The sequence below is a fragment of the Gopherus evgoodei genome, unplaced genomic scaffold, assembly GCF_007399415.2.
Source record: "Gopherus evgoodei ecotype Sinaloan lineage unplaced genomic scaffold, rGopEvg1_v1.p scaffold_32_arrow_ctg1, whole genome shotgun sequence".
NCBI classification, from domain to species: domain Eukaryota; kingdom Metazoa; phylum Chordata; order Testudines; family Testudinidae; genus Gopherus; species Gopherus evgoodei.
In genome coordinates this window covers 6,084,148-6,100,114 of record NW_022059994.1, presented here as the reverse complement: position 1 = coordinate 6,100,114, position 15,967 = coordinate 6,084,148, and positions in this window count along the sequence as shown.

Sequence of the window (15,967 nt, the reverse complement as noted above, 5' to 3'; positions counted from 1 at the left end):
ACTTCATAGCTTGTGTGTGCTGAGCTCCCCTCACACGCCAGGGGCTCCATGCATCTCCCCACAGGCTCCTGGTGGAAAGCCCTGCCATCCCCCTCTACGTCAAAGACTTCCTGCAAATCTCCCCATCTCCCCCTGCCAGTGTTAGTGGGTGGCCCCCATTGTCCCCACACCAAAGGTGATAGGACAATTTCCTGCAGTATCTTTGGGAGATCTTATTGATCTCAGCGTGAGTATCTTTGGAGTCCAAGGTATGAAATGCAAAGCTTTCATGTTACTGTGGGCCTGGAGGATCATAGGACTGAGCCGAACAATCTCCAAGACAAGAACAAACTTTTGGGACAATAGTATGAAGCGGATTTCCTCGGAATTATCTAGGGGGAGGTGAATTCAAACTTTTCCCTCCCCTCTGCCTCAGCCTTTGAAGCTGTGCGCAGGTGAGAGGGCGATTTTCTGCTGAGTACCTGTTCCCTGGGTGGCAAGACGAAAGGCTCAACCTGTGTATTGATAGATTCAGGGGGGACTTGTTCTGAGCTCCCAGCTGTTATGAGCTTGTTCCCCTAGGAAAACCCCTTGATGAGGTATGAAGGACTGAACCTGGCTAGAGCCCTTGTTGGGATTGGGAGGTGATCTCTAGTGAGCTGGTCACAGGCCAGGTTCTGTCCTATGTTTTCTCCATAATGCTTTTACCTTATGAATAAATGTACTTGCTTGGAAAGCGCTGGGTGGTAAATTCACTACAGACAATGACGTTGTTTATAGCCTCTGAGGAGAAGGCAGAGCTGGCCTGGTGTGGCCATCTGGCTGGCGGGGGAGCTCGCAGTGTAGGCAGGGAACTGCGCAGCCTGGAAAAACCCCAGTCAACAGGGAGAGAGACCCAGGCCTCTGCCCAAGAGAAGGGATGGCTGAGGAGCTGGGAGCCAGAGACTAGGTGCCCTTGGTGGACCACAGAGGGGAAATATAGGCACAGTTGCCCTGAACTGTGACCCCAAAGTTCCCCATTCTCCCCCAAACTAGTGGCTCTGGGTGCCCCCAATTCCCTCCATGCCAGGGGGTCTAAGTGCCCTCCTTTGCCCCATACTAGCTTCCCCCAGTCTCCACCACAAGAGGTTCTGTGTGACCCATTATTCCCACATACCCCCATGGCAGGGGCTCTGTGTGCATCCCCAGTCCTCTCTTTCCCCCAGTCCCTCTCCTCCCCATTCCAGGGTTCCCCATTCTCCCTCCCCCCACATGGCAGGGATTCTGTGCCCCCCATTCCTCAATCTCCCCATAGCAGGGTCCCCTGTTTCCCTCCCATCATAGGGGCTCTATGTGAACCGTCTTTTTTCTCATGACCCCCATGTCCCCCATAGCAGGGACCCCTAATATCCCCCCACCTGGACTTTTTTGTCCCCCCACACTCCCCTCCATACCAGAGTTCCCCATTTTTCCACGTGAGCCCTTCTTACTCCCTTCCCCCCATTTCTCCCCTCCCATCCCATGTCTGCCCCTCATTTGCTCCTTTGCCTCATTATCACCTTTCCCCCTTGCTAGGGGCTCTGTGTGCTCCCCTTCCCCACTTCCACCAAACCAGGATTCCCAAATCGCCCCCTAGGCCAGGGACTAGGTACATGATCCCTCCCCCCAACCATTATTCTTCCTGTCCGGGAGAGAAATCACGTGGGGTATCAGCATGTTAATCTCTCCTGGGAGGAGGAGCAGGACTGTTTTTAGGGGAAAAGGGGTTTTGATCTATAGCCATTCGCAGAGGCACTTGTGGCTGGGCTAATCCCATGGCAGGGGCTCCATTTGTCCCCCATTTTCCCTCTTTGTGGCTTTCTGATTTCCCCCCCAAATCGGCAGAGTTCTGATGAGTGATGCCTAGAAGAGTCCCTGAAATTTTGGAATTGATTGGATGCAGCATTCATTGCTCTAGAGACACGGCGTGCAGACAAACACAGAAATGTTGAGTATAAGCCCTTCACAAGATATAATGCCCGGCTCTCTTCCTCTGTAGATCTCACAGCACTTTACAGTGGAAGGCAGCCACGCTAGCCCCATTGTACAGATGGGGAAATGGAGGCACAGAAAGGGGAAGGGTCTCACCCAAGGCCATTTGGCAGCTGAGCCAGGGACAGAACTCAGATGTCTTGAGCCCTAGTTCAGTGCGCGATCCTCTAGGCCACACCTTAAAGCACACAGTGACTCTGTTTAATGTAAGCTGGTCATAGAGTTCCACCCGACAGTCCACTGGCTAAAGGGGCTGCCCAGAGAAGTGTTCACCAGCCTCGCCACTCAGGGTACTTCTACACTGCACTAAAACCCCTGCAGCTGGCTGTGACGAACTGGGAATGTTCTTAATGTTTGCTCTGAATACTGTGTTGGTGCCTCAGTGTCCCCTCTGCAGTTCTTAAGTATCTAGGCGGCGGAACAAGGGTCTGTGATTGCTGCAGAGCAAAGGGCCAGTGCACCTAAATGCCTGACACTCTTTCTCCTAGCAACTGATGGCCGGGTCCCCCCCTCTGCAAAGGTGCCAGCTGAAGGTGTTGGAGACAAAGAGGTCAGGTGAGCTCCTGGCCTGGGAAAGGGGCTAAGCAGAGAGGAGGGGCTGGAGGGAGTTGTTAGTCTAGAGCTGGCTGGGGACGAGGAGTGAGGGCAGACGTGGGGGTCTGGCTCACTGCCCCCCCCAGAATGGACCCGGCCGAGGAGTCCAGTTCACTGTACCTACAAACTCAGTTTTAGACCATGATCCTGTCATCGAATAAACCTCTGTTATACTGGTTGGCTGAGAGTCATGTCTGACTGCAAAGTGGGGGTGCAGGACCCGGTGGCTTCCCCAGGACCCCGCTGGGGCGGGCTCGCTGTGGGAAGCGCAGAGGGGCAGAGGATGCTGAATGCTCCAAGGGGAGACCCAGGAGGTGAAGATGTGTGAGCTTCTTGCCCTGAACAAGTCTGCTCCAAGGGAGAGGACGCTCCCCAAGGTCCTGACTGGCTTTGTGGGGAGCTGTTCCAGAGCGTCACTCGGGGACTCCGTGACAACTGGTGGCAGCGGTGGGATGTACTGCACCCCGTGAATGGCACTGCTTGCAGTAAGTGACTGGGGAGCAGTAAAACAAAGGAGGGATAATGAGGACCAGGCGCGCTGAAGGCTCAGAGAGGGACGGTTTCAGGAGGCGGTTAACTTCTGGGAGTGTGTGACCAGCAAGAAGGACTGTTGGAGTAACGGGGTCCCCCTGAGGACGGCAGCGAGCAGTCTCAGGGGTGGAGGAGCTTGCTGCTCGACCCTGGGAGAGAGAAGGATTTTTGCAGTAGCAGGGTTCCCCGGGGGATTGCAGGAGCAGTCCCAGGGGCGGAGGAGTCTGCAGCTCGACCCTGGCAAAGAGGTGGTGATCAAGAGAAGGGCTGGCACACCAGGGGTTCTTCCTGGAAACCATGGGGGAGCCAAGAGCACACAGGCCTGTGAGTCCAGAGCCACTTGGGAACGGTGAAGTGATGGCCTATCACCATCTCCTTGAGAAGAACATTGTGATCCTGAGCACAAAGAGAGGGTTATGCATGGGGACGTTCACCAAGGCACAGTTAATCGTGCTGTTGGAGGAGGAAGCACCGCTCTGAGGAGGAGATTCCTGGCCCAGATGGGGCTACAAGAGGATCTGGGAGCAGCTGGAGCAGCAGCCAGGCATTCCCGAGAGCCTGGTCCCCAACCAGACGAGAGTCTTCATGGTCGGGTTCCCCATCAGGAGATTGGAGACGGATGGGATGGGAGCAGAGCCCGAGAGAACGAGAGGACCGTGAGAGAAAGGAAGAGCCCAAGGAAAAGCTGCAGGAGAAGCAGCAGCAGCGTGGATTGGTGATGGTGGAGCGGAGAGACAGAGGGGTCTGCCCAGGGGTCAGTGGGGAAACACCCCTGCGGGGGCGAGACCCTGGGACACAGAGAACTGTGGTGGTGCAGCCCCAGATGCTGAGGGACTGTGGGACCTGGGTGAAGGTCCCTGGGGTGAAGCTCCTCACCCTGTCTATGGCCCAGATCCCTGTGCAGACCCAGGAGGGGTCGGGCTGGCTGGTCATTGGGGTTCTCCAGGATATCGGCTGGGAGGCCTGTTGAGGGGGTGACTGTCTCCCCTTGGGACAGGATCCAGGCCCTGCTCCTGTAACGGCCGAGGATTTGAATTCATATCCAGGGAACCAATTGGCTAGGATGGAAATGGTCAGTGAAAATGCAAATGACCTGGCTGGCACAGGGGAGGGGCTGCAGGACTCAGGATACCTGCCTACCTGTAACCAGCCCCCTGGGGCTGAGTGGGAGGGAGAGATGCTCCCTGCCCCCCTGCACACCGGAGAGGGGGCTCACACCGGCTCTGATGCTGTGACCAGAGCAAGGAGCTTGCTGCCTGCCCCCACTGGGACAGCAAGGGCAGCGCTGAGCATGGGGGGAGCTGAGACCCCAGCTGAGTGGGGGGACACCCAGGCAGGGCAGGTCGGCTGCCAACCAGGTTTGCCTGGTCCAGACGTGCTGCTGGGAAGTGATTACATAGCAGGGAGGGAGCTACCAGGGACATGGCTCAGGGGGGTTGTGACCCCAGGCCCAGCCAGCAAGAGGGAGCAGGTCCCCCTCCCTGCCCCAGCAGCTGGATTCCAGACCAAACTGCAGAGGGATCTCTCCTTGGAGAAACTGAGGGAACTTGCTGGCCACAGTGCTGCAAACCCCCTTGGGGAAGGCTGCAGGGACAGAGTCCTGCAGGAGAAGGGATTCCTGTACCGGGAATGGGCTCCCCAAGGGGAAGTAGAACTGAGGGGAATCGGGAGGCAGCTGGTGGTGCCCCAGGAATCCACAGGGTTCTTCCCTTTCGAGCCGCTGCATAGGAAGAGAGTGAGGGGACCCCTGGACCTGAAAGGGGAGGATTGGGAGGAGAAGGGGGAAGACCCCCTGGGGGATCTCTTCCCTGAGATGGGAGCCAATCTCCCCATCAGGTGTTCCCCATTCAGAGTCACTGGGAAAGCAGCCCAGAACCTGGAGAGAGAGGTCAGGGACATACTGGCTTTAGATGTGATCCAGCTGTTTTACAGCCCATGGGCCTCACCCATGGGGCTGATCCCCAAGGGAGACAGGATGATCTGGTTTTGTGGGGGCCATCAGAAGCTTAAAGCCATCACAGAGTCTGATGCCTACCCCATGCCTAGGCCTGGGGAGATTCTGGACAAGCAGAGGGGGATGGAGAACTTGGCCCTGGCAGACACTGATAACATGTGCATCTTTAGCCAGACCTGGGAGGAACAGGTGTCCGAGGTGAAGAGGGGGCTGGGTTGCCTCAAGGAGGTGGGACTGACAGTAAAAGCTGGAAAGTGCAAGGGGGGATGGCAAAGGTGTTGTATCTGGGCCACAAGGTGGGGAGCGGCTGCCCAAGCCCAGAGCTGGCCAAGGCCAAGATGGGGGCTCTTAACCAAGAGAGCCCAAATCGTAACCCAGGGTGCTGGGAGAAGATCCTCTCCCAGTTTAAACCCCAGGGGTGTTGGGGTGGCAAAAGGGTACAGGCCGCATAAACCTTCCCACATGCGGCCTGCGAGTGCCATCAAGCACACTCGAGCAAAGAGAGGGCGCGAAACTGGACTGTCCTGGTGTAACTCACACCAAGGAATGAGAGAGATGCTGGGGTATCCATGGGAACATTAGTGGGTTCGAACTTCCCCAGGTCACTGGCTGAAGTGACCTGGCTCAGTTCGGTCTCGAAGTGCGGGAGAGATGTGACGAACTGGGAATGTTCTTAATGTTTGCTTTGAATACTGCGTTGGTGCCTCAGTGTCCCCTCTGCAGTTCTTAAGTATCTAGGGTCTGCAATTGCTGCAGAGCAAAAGGCCAGTGCACCCAAATGCCTGACACTCTGTCTCCTAGTAACTGATGGCCGGGGCCCCCCCTCTGCAAAGATGCCAGCTGAAGGTTTTGGAGACAAAGAGGTCAGGTGAGCTCCTGGCCTGGGAAAGGGGCTAAGCAGAGAGGAGGGGCTGGAGGGGGTTGTTAGTCTGGAGCTGGCTGGGGATGAGGAGTGAGGGCAGACGTGGGGGTCTGGCTCACTGCCCCCCCCCCCAGAATGGACCCGGCCGAGGAGTCCAGTTCGCTGTACCTACAAACTCTGTTTTAGACCATGATCCTGTCATCGAATAAACCTCTGTTATACTGGCTGTCTGAGAGTCATGTCTGACTGCAAAGTGGGGGTGCAGAACCCGGTGGCTTCCCCAGGACCCCGCTGGGATGGGCTCGCTGTGGGAAGCGCACAGAGGGGCAGAGGATGCTGAATGCTCCAAGGAGAGACCCAGGAGGTGAAGACATGTGAGCTTCTTGCCCTGAACAAGTCTGCTCCAAGGGAGAGGAGGCTCCCCAAAGTCCTGACTGGCTTGGTGGGGAGCTGTTCCAGAGCATCGCCCAGGGACTCCGTGACACTGGCGTGTTTCAGCTGAGTGCGGCTTGTGGGGCTCGGGCTGCGGGGCTATAAACTTTCAGTGTAGACATCTGGGCTTGGGTTGGAGCCCTGGATTTGGGACCCTCCCACCACACAGGGTCCTACAGCCTGGCTCTAGCCCAAGCCTGGAAGTCTACACAGCAATGAAACAGCCCTGCCATGGGCCAGCCACAGATTTGTCTTTGCTGTGTCGACGTACCCAAAATGGCCACTTCCCTCCCCACAACAAATTATTTTTTAAAATTCCTTTTTTCCCTACAAAATCAGAAATGTAAAACTTCACCTTTTCTCATTTTCTTAGGTTGCCTTTTTAAAAAATAATCATTCTCTTGTCATCTGGGACAAAATGGAAAAAAGAGGGGGAAAGAGGTAACCGCGCCCCCACCCCCTTTAAATTTACAGAATGAACATTTGCAATAAAAAGATTCACAGACATTTTGGAAGGAATGAAAAATTGTTCCACTTTGAGACCTGAGGAATAAAACTGCCGACTGGCTGCCTTTCTGGAAGCTGTGTGTTAGTCACATCCGAGTTATTGGGTTCAATACAGGAGTGTCTAGGTGAAATTCACAGTCCTGGGGTATACAGGAGGTCAGGCTAATGGGAATGATCTAATGGTCGCTTCTGGATCTATGAAAATGACTTTGAAATGTTTTGCCGTTTTGTTCACTTATTGGCCAGTTCTAGTGATCAATACAGATTAGGGAGCCAGGGCAGAGTGTAGAATATCGGTAGGACGTACAGTATTGTCAGGCCACGTGTTCAAATATCCTGGGTCAGGCCCCCCAGAAACATGAAACTGTTTGAAAAGATATAAGATTTCAAAAAATGAATAAAAGTTAAGTTCTGTTTATTTGCGTTCTGGTTTCTGAGCCTTTTGGGATCATGTTTTCAAGTTTTTCTCTGAGTCCACCAGGACTAGAAACCTACATTTGCTTTTAATGAAAGCTGAAAGTCTCTCATCATCACATGACTCCAAGAGCTGGAGCCTCAAGGAAAAGGCCAAATATTGTGAGATTTGCGTTAAAATCGTGAGAGCTGGCAATGTCGATTCAGAGGAGCTTTCCTAGCTTCAGCCCATGGCACAAGGTAACAGTGGGGAGTGATAGAAACTAGAAAAAGCAATCGACAGGAAAGAACTGAAGAAACCTCTGTACCCAGGTGTGCATTAAACATTGCAGTTCCTGTAAGTAAGGCAGCTTGGCATCTTGGCGAGGAGTCTAAAGCTATTTGTTGGATCACTTTGACAATTGGAGGGAAAATGCTCTGAATGAATGGGGTCCTGCAGACAACATCCTCTGCTGATGAGTATACAATCTGCCTTCTCCTAATTGGATTGCAGATATGACACACCCTGAAAGGAATCCCAGAAGGGGTTTCCCAGAGGTCTTCTTTTGGGGTGAGACCATTCCATAGCCTGTCCCAGGATGAGAATGACCAGCAATAAGAGACTTTTGTTCTTCTTCTGTTATATAGATTCCATAGATTTTAAGGCACCATAACATCTAATTTGACCTCCTGTATGACCCTGGCCTGAGAACTTCACCAAATGACCCCTTCAATGAGTCAAGTAACTTGTGTTTGGCTGATGCATCATCCAGAAAGGGACCCAGTCGAGATCTGAAGCCATCAAGAATCCACCACTTCCCTTGGTAGTTTCATAGAATCATAGGACTGGAAGGGACCTTGGGAGGGCTTCTAGTCCAGTCCCCTGCACTCAAGGCAGGACTATGTATTATCTAAACCATCCCTTAACTAGTTTGTTTCAATGTTTAATTGCCCTTTAAATATGAGCCTTATTTCTAAGTGGAATTTGTCTGATTTTATGTTCCAGCCAGTGGTTCTTATTTGCCACTGGATTAAAGACACTTTTGGTACCAGATGTTCAAAAGCTGCCAACAACCAGACTCAGACTCACAGTATATGAGTAAAGGTCAGCTTTAATAGCCACAGATCATCACCTTGAGCCACCTACTTCGGGGGGAAAAATATTCCAGTGTCCCAACTTTAGGAAATGCCTGAGAAACAATAATAATAACAACTGAGGAGAGTTGACACACTGGGAATTGAACCTGGGAACCTCAAGAACTAAAAGCATCAACTCATCTAGCTTGAGCTGAATGGCCAGACTACTATAGACAGGGATTGTAACATGTCCTCTAGGGCTCAGCAAGAGTGGCACTACAGAAACATTTTACCTAAAACAGTGTGGTTTTGGTTGAAGTGCTTGGGAGAATCTCCACTCATGTTAACAAGGGCTGGTGTTCGTCCACTACCCTTTTTATCAGAGTGGTGAAGTAATTATTGAGCTTGCAGTGTCCAAAGGAGTCTTGAGCAGTGTAAAATGGTATAATGCTGGGGTGCGGGGCTGGGGTGACTGGCTGGTGCCTCTCTCTGTGTGATTTGTGAGTGTCTCAGGGAGCATTCCTGCAATTTAGCTGGGTGTGGGGCTCCACATGCTGATGACTGAGTGATCCCAGGGGTTTGCTGCTTGTCACTGGCACAGCTCTGTGAGAGACAGCCCAGCTGGAGAGTTAAGGGGGCAGAGCAGCCCCACAGTCCCAGCTTGTACCTCGGGGATCCTGTCACAGAGGGTTAGCCAATCTAGCCATGCTGGTAGAGCTCTACTGACACCGCCTTTCCAGTGTGGACCTGACTGGAGTCACACACCCAGAAAGCAGGGGGGGAAGGTACATTTCCTCCTCCACTTACACATTCAAATTTAAACATGTCGCAACTGCAGCCTGAGGGATTCGTTGATGTTGAATTTGAACACAAATTTGCACACAAAGCCAAGGCAAATTACTAGGAAGGAGAGTTGTGCAGTTGCTCATTAAATCAATTATCAGTAGCAGATTGCCCAATCTCTCTGCCAACAGAGTGTTTTCCCTGGAAGGCGTCCAACTGAACAAACAGATATCCTGCAGCTGGACCACAAACAAGGGGGTTGCGCAAAATTCCCGGCTTTATTCTGCCAGAGCTCAGGGCCTGGTTCTCTGCTGAGATCCGTCTCCTAGGCATTGCTCAAGTGGTGCAAAAGGACTGGCAGGGTTGGACTTATGGGTGGGCACCGTGGTCAGGGGGCACCATGCTCATGAGGGTGTTATATGAAAAATTCGAACAACGGCCTCTCTTCTCCCCAACCTTGCTATGCCCCCCAGCCCTGTTCAGCTCACAGCCTCGGTCCACCCCCATCCCCTGCTCCGTCTGCACCTCCACTCTGCCCTGCTCCACCCCAAGCTCCGTCCCCAGCTGAGTCCATCCCCACTTCTAGCTCTGCCTCCAGCCTAGCTCCTCCCCATCCCAAGCTCCATCTCCAGCCCAGCTCCACCCCTACAACACGCTTAAACTCAAAGAAAGGTTAGTGCCAAAATACAAGTTCCCAGGGTACCATTTTCCCCAAGGCCAGCCCTGGGGACTGGAGATCAGCTGCATGGTTCCCGGGTGCCCCCTCCAAACAAGTGCCCTGTGCCCCCCATCACAGGCTGGCTGGACCGTTGAGGGGAGCAGGGCTCAGCCCTGCCCAGAACTTAGCAGCTGTTCCCTCAGCCTCTCTGATGTGCTGGCAACACGAGGGCTAATTAGTGACCTTGCTGGGTGGAATGGGAGCTTCATTAGCAACTCTGAGCCCAACTGGGGTAGTGAAGCCAGCAGGTCACCACTGACACAGAGGTGGGAGGCCTGGGGGGGAGGAGTAAGGGAAGTGCCTGAAGACGTTACCCACATGGAGCAGGGCAGGCTCCTGGGGAAGCCTGGAGCTGGGCCCACAAGGAGAAGGGAAGAGCGGAGAGGCCCAGGCGGGGTGGGGGACCAGGCGAGGTGCTATGGGGACTCTCAGTGGGGACAGCCTGGGCAATCAGCGCCCTGACAAGAGTGAGGAGAACTGAGGGGAGCCCCAGAGGGGGAAGAACCTCTTGGCTGTGCATCAGCTGGGACTGGGAATGCTCCGGATGGGGACTGAACTGGTACCAGACTTGGATGAAGGGCTGCGCCACGGAAAACCCAGAGAGGGAGTCAGGAGAAGACATGGGCTGGGACGGGCCCTTGTGGCCAAGGGAGCAGCCAATCGGTGGTAGTTGGAGGTGGGGGGCAGGTTGAGATGTAAAGCCCCCTGCAAGGCCACATCCCTCACAGATGTGAGGATACGTATGTGCACACCCTGACTGTAGGGGGCATGGAGGGGGTGGGAGAGTATCATGTGGCTGCTGTATGGTACATGCCAGCAACCCCAAGAGATGGGCAGCTCCTTAGGGACCCAGCATCCGCCCCAGCAGGGCTGGTCTGGCCCCAAGTTATCCCAGGGCCCTGGCCCCAACCTCAGTTGAACTCAACCCTGTTGTGCTCTGTGGCTTTTGATCCCCTTACGGAAGTTCTGGGCAGCTGGAAACCTGCCACAGCGCTATTGCAGGGCCAGATAATTGGTGAAGCTGTGGTTTCTATTTCAGTGCCACGCTGCTGTTTCTGAGGCCATGTCTACATCTAAAATTTTGCAGCGCTGGTTGTTACAGCTGTATTAGTACAGCTGTATAGGGCCAGCGCTGCAGAGTGGCCACACTTACAGCAACCAGCGCTGCAAGTGGTGTTAGATGTGGCCACACTGCAGCGGTGTTGGGCGGCTTCAAGGGGGGTTCCGGGAACGCGAGAGCAAACCGGGAAAGGAGACCCGCTTCGCCGCGGTTTGCTCTCGCGTTCCCGGAGCCACCCAGCAAACCGCAGGGAAGGAGACCTGCTTGCTCGGGGTTCCGGGAACGAGAGAGCAAACCGGGGAAGGAGACCAGCTTCACCGCGGTTTGCTCTCGCGTTCCCTGAACCCCCCTGCAAACGGCAGGGAAGGAGACCAGCTTGATTACCAGAGGCTTCCTCCTTCCACGGAGCTCAAGAAAAGCGCTGGTAAGTGTTTACATTGGATTACCAGCGCTGGATCACCAGCGCTGGATCCTCTACACCCGAGACAAAACGGGAGTACGGCCAGCGCTGCAAACAGGGAGTTGCAGCGCTGGTGGTGCCCTGCAGATGTGTACACCTCCTAAGTTGCAGCGCTGTAACTCCCTCACCAGCACTGCAACTTTCTGATGTAGACAAGCCCTCAGAAATGAAACCTGAGTGTCTCGGCTCCGTTCCCAGTGTTTGAGGTTTCGTTTTCTTCTAAAGTCTTTACCAGGCCATGTACTCTCAGTGCTCAAATGTCACCCTAAGGTGCCATTGATAAATGGTCCATAAAGAGCTAAGAAGTGACCCCTGGATGTTCCTAGCACGTCGCAGACAGGAGCAGTCTGTGTCCAGCTGGGTATAAGCAGCCTATGGGCCAGCTGGGCTCTACCAGGCTGGAAGAATCGATTTAGTGCTACATCTGGCAATCACTTACCAGCTCTGTATAAATGATCAACCCCTGAGCAGTGCCTGCAGCACGAACTCCCCCCCCAGGCGCTCTGGGATGAACGTGCAGAACATGATGCGTGTTGTGTGTCTGCACAGAGAACCCGATGCTGATCTGCCCTGTGCTAGCTATGAACCGGTGTCACCCCACAGAAGTCGGGGGACACACCAAGATGAGAATCCAGCTTGGACTCCATTGGGCAGTGGGGTCGCTCTGGATTTACACTGGGATCATTGAGATCAGAATCAGGCCTCCTGGCTTGTCGCTCTCTGCTCTGTGGGTTACTTTGTGGTCACCTGTTTGCAGCTGTCTGTCATTTCTTGTGGTGGTGCTATGGCAGGGCAGGGGGGCTCAATGTGTAGGAAGGTTGTTGGCCTGTAATAAACACAAAGCTTTGACCAAACGAGTAAAGATGAAAATGCAACTGACAGCAGTAGTCCCCAGCACTTCCCTTTGTCCTTTGGGGGGAACAAATACGCAAAAGTCAGTTAAGTGCCTCCCAGTAGCACTGGCAGCCAGCTGGCATTGTTCACTTCCCTATCACGCATTGTGTTTTCCCCTAATCTATGCGAGCTTCCTTCCCTGTTCCTGTTCCCCTTGGCTGACCCCCAGCTGAGCTCATGGCCAGTTTAACAAGCTGGATAAGGGCAGCAGGAGCAGGGCTCCCCTCTGGCCCAGCTCAGCTGGTCCCTTGGCTGTAGCTTTTCCTTGCCAGCCCAGTGAGGATCAGAGCTGCCCTGGGTGTGCGCCCTGAGCCTCCCTCTCCCTGCCCCACCCTGCCCCTCTGACTGCCCCAGGGCCAGGGCCAGAGCCACTGGAGTCACTGGAAAGGCTCCCCTGACTACAGTGGGTTTCGCATCACCCCTCCCAGCCCAGCTGTCACCCTGGGGGGCCCAGAGGCAGCACTCATCTAAGCAGCTCGGTCCATCCGAGGAACTGAGGCCCCACCAGTCCCATGGACCCTGCACACGCTCAGGGCAGCCCAGGCTAACCCGAGTCTGCTGCAGCTCCAGGATTATTAACACACATGGCCCGTTAGCTCAGCGGCGCCACTAGGAGCAAAGCCCGTCTGGATCCGCTGCAGGGACTGAACCGGGGACCGAAAACAGGAGCCTTCACTGCTTGAGCTATAAGGGCCCCTCTGTTAATGAAGAGGCAAGTAGCAAACTCTTTTGTGGTGTGTCCACTAAAGGAGGGCAAAGACCCGCTGCATCAGCAGGGGTTAGGTACCGTGCAAGAATCAGGCCACGTTCATTCACCAGTGGAGTCAGCTGACTGGCTTCATGGGCCTGGGTTTGAAAGTGTGGGTGCCTCGTGCTTTAAGTTCTCTGTTGAGCCCCACTGTCCCAGCCACAGAGACCCAGTAAAAGTGATGACTTTGCAACAAAGGCTCTAATTCAAGCCGAATGCTGCTGTAAGTAGGATGACCAGACAACAAATGTGCAAAATTGGGAAGGGGGTGGGGGATAATAGGAGCCTATATCAGAAAAAGACCCAAAAATCAGGATTGTCCCTATAAAATCGGGCCCATAGCTGGTCACCCTAGCTGTAAGCGATGTTCTGGACAAGCATGTGAGTGAGCTTCCACTTGTTAGCGGTTGACGCTCCCAGGCAGCCTGTTCCCTTTTTTAAATAAAAAAAGGCTGTAAAATCTTGAACATTTTTTTTCTACTTGCAAGGGGAGCAGATCTGCAGCTGGTGTAGGATGGTGTTGCCCTATGAGAGTCAAGGGGCTGATGCCGGTTCATGCTGCCCCTTCCTGGTGTTGTCACGGGTTTGGTATTGATGATACGACAGGCAGGGCTGTTCCTTCCCTGAAGAATCTATCTCATGTTGGGTGTTAATGTTGATCTGTAAAAATGTTTCCACCTCCTTAGCTATTTGACAGCGGCAACACCCAATTCATGCATTTCTCCCAGATTCCCAAATTGCCTCCCCTGCGTTCCCAGCCGCCCCCTTCCCACCAGCCAAACCTTCCATTCCCGCCCCCCGCCCCAACAGTTTCTAAATGCAGTTATGTACCATCAGTTCAAACAGTCCAGACACCATAAATGATGGTAATGTGGGGGCTGAGGAAACCGAGTCAGGTTTAAAAGAAATAGTTTACCAGGAAACCGATGAGCAGAGTCATTTTCATATCTGATGCAATGAAACGTAGAAGTTCTGCAGAGTTCCCCTCTGACTATGCTAGGATGACTCAGGCTACGTCTACTCTACAAAATTAAGTCGACCTAACTTATGTCGGCTACAGCCACTGCGGTAATTATTGCAGCTTTTCATGTCCATGCCGTGCGCCTTGTGTTGGCAGCGGTGTGCTTCCTCACTGGGGACACTTACACCAAACTAACTGACGTTGTGGGGCACGAACAGCCCAGAGCCCTGCCCCCTAGGCCTAACAGCCGGAATAGTCAATGCAGTGTCTACCCTGGTGTCGGCCTAACTACATAGACCTAAACGCTGCGCATCCTGCAGAGGTGAAGTTATTAGGCCATGGATGAGTCATGTTGGCGGGAGCAATGTTGTAGTGTAGATGCTAACAGAGTTAGGTCAACATCAGCTACCTTAAGTCGACCTAACTCTGTAGTATAGATCAGGCCTCAGAGACCCCAGGGGCCTGGTTTAGGGCTCAGGTCCAGAGAGCCATGGGCTGTGTTTCTATCCCTGTGTGGACATAACCACAGAATACCCTGGGCATAGACTGATGTTAGTGTCCCAGTCCTTTGACTGTAGTTAATACTCTGCCGGTCTATTTAATTGGTCAGTGGTTTGCAACTTGTTGTCCTTGGGCTGAAGCAAAACAGACTTGGCTTTAACCCTGGAGCCGCCTTCCAGGAGAAAATGGTATTAGGCATCTGGTTGTCTGTACAGAGACAGGATCCTGATAGAATTAAATGGGAAAAGATTTGTAAGACACAGCCTATGCCCCTGTCAGGAGTGGAGGCTTTGAGTAGAAGCAGTGGGATCTGGAAGAATCAATGTTTTGTGACTAATGCGCTGGGTGACCATGACCAAGTCACTGCACCTCCCTGCCTCAGTTTCCCCATCTGTAAGTGGGGTGATAATACTTACACACCTACCTTGTGCGTGTATTGTAAAGCTTAATTTGTTAGTGTCTGTGCAGTGCTTTCAACAGGCAGAGTGCTACGTAAACGCTAGGTAGGATTATTAACCTAGAAAGTTTGGATTTTTGAGAGGCTTTTTAAGGGAACTGGTCGAGCAAAGCCCTGAGCGCACAACCACTGCTCCACTTCTCCCCCATCCCTCCCAGGATTGCCACAAAACAGCTGATTCCCATTCTTTTTTTCCCTCCAGAGAAAAAATTTAATCCAAAGATTGATTCAGATTTTTTCATGGGAAAGTTTTGCCCCAACTCGAAAACTCTGACGGTTGGAATCACTGTCCCTGCGGTGTGCAAACTGGATAGCCTGGCTGTTCGCTTTCAGTAACAATTCTGCTTTTGTGCGTTACGTCTACTCATTGTCCTGATGGCCTGGATCCGAACCAGCTGGGGTTTACTCAATGACTGGCTTTGGATCGGTGAAGTAGGCATATCCTGTTTGGACTAGTCCAATGTTCTAACTAATCCGCATCCATCATACCTGGGCCGGGTGCATTAAATTAAATAGTCGGGGTGTGTGTGTGAGTTTTCTTTGTCACACTTCAAAGGACTTTGTGAAACAAACCCATGGGGTGGGAGCTGGGCTGGGCCCTGCAAGGCCACAGAATGCAGAGCACAAAGGGGGCTTCAAGCTGCCTTGACCCACCTCTGTCCCTTTCCCAAGAACAGGAGAATAGGGATGAGGCCCAGTAAGACTGATTGGGAGCTACCAGAGCGATGTGTGACTGTGGTACAGAGAGGGCTTGTGAGAACTAGCTGTGACTGGCAAGGTGTGCTGTGCTCCAGGGTGTGGAGAAGGGACTAACCAGTGTGGGTTTACAGGGCTGTTACTGGATTGTCAAGATGGGTGTTGGAGCAGCCTGGTGATATTCCAGAGAGTTCAGAGAAGTGGCTCTCACACTTCTTGGCATCCTCGCAAAAAATGCCCCTTGCCTCCCTGGCAGATTATTTTCACAGTGTGAAATTCACCCAGGTGCAGAGGACACTGCCAGGGGTTTCTGTAGCAGGAGCACAGCCTTCAGGGATTTAGATGCTCTT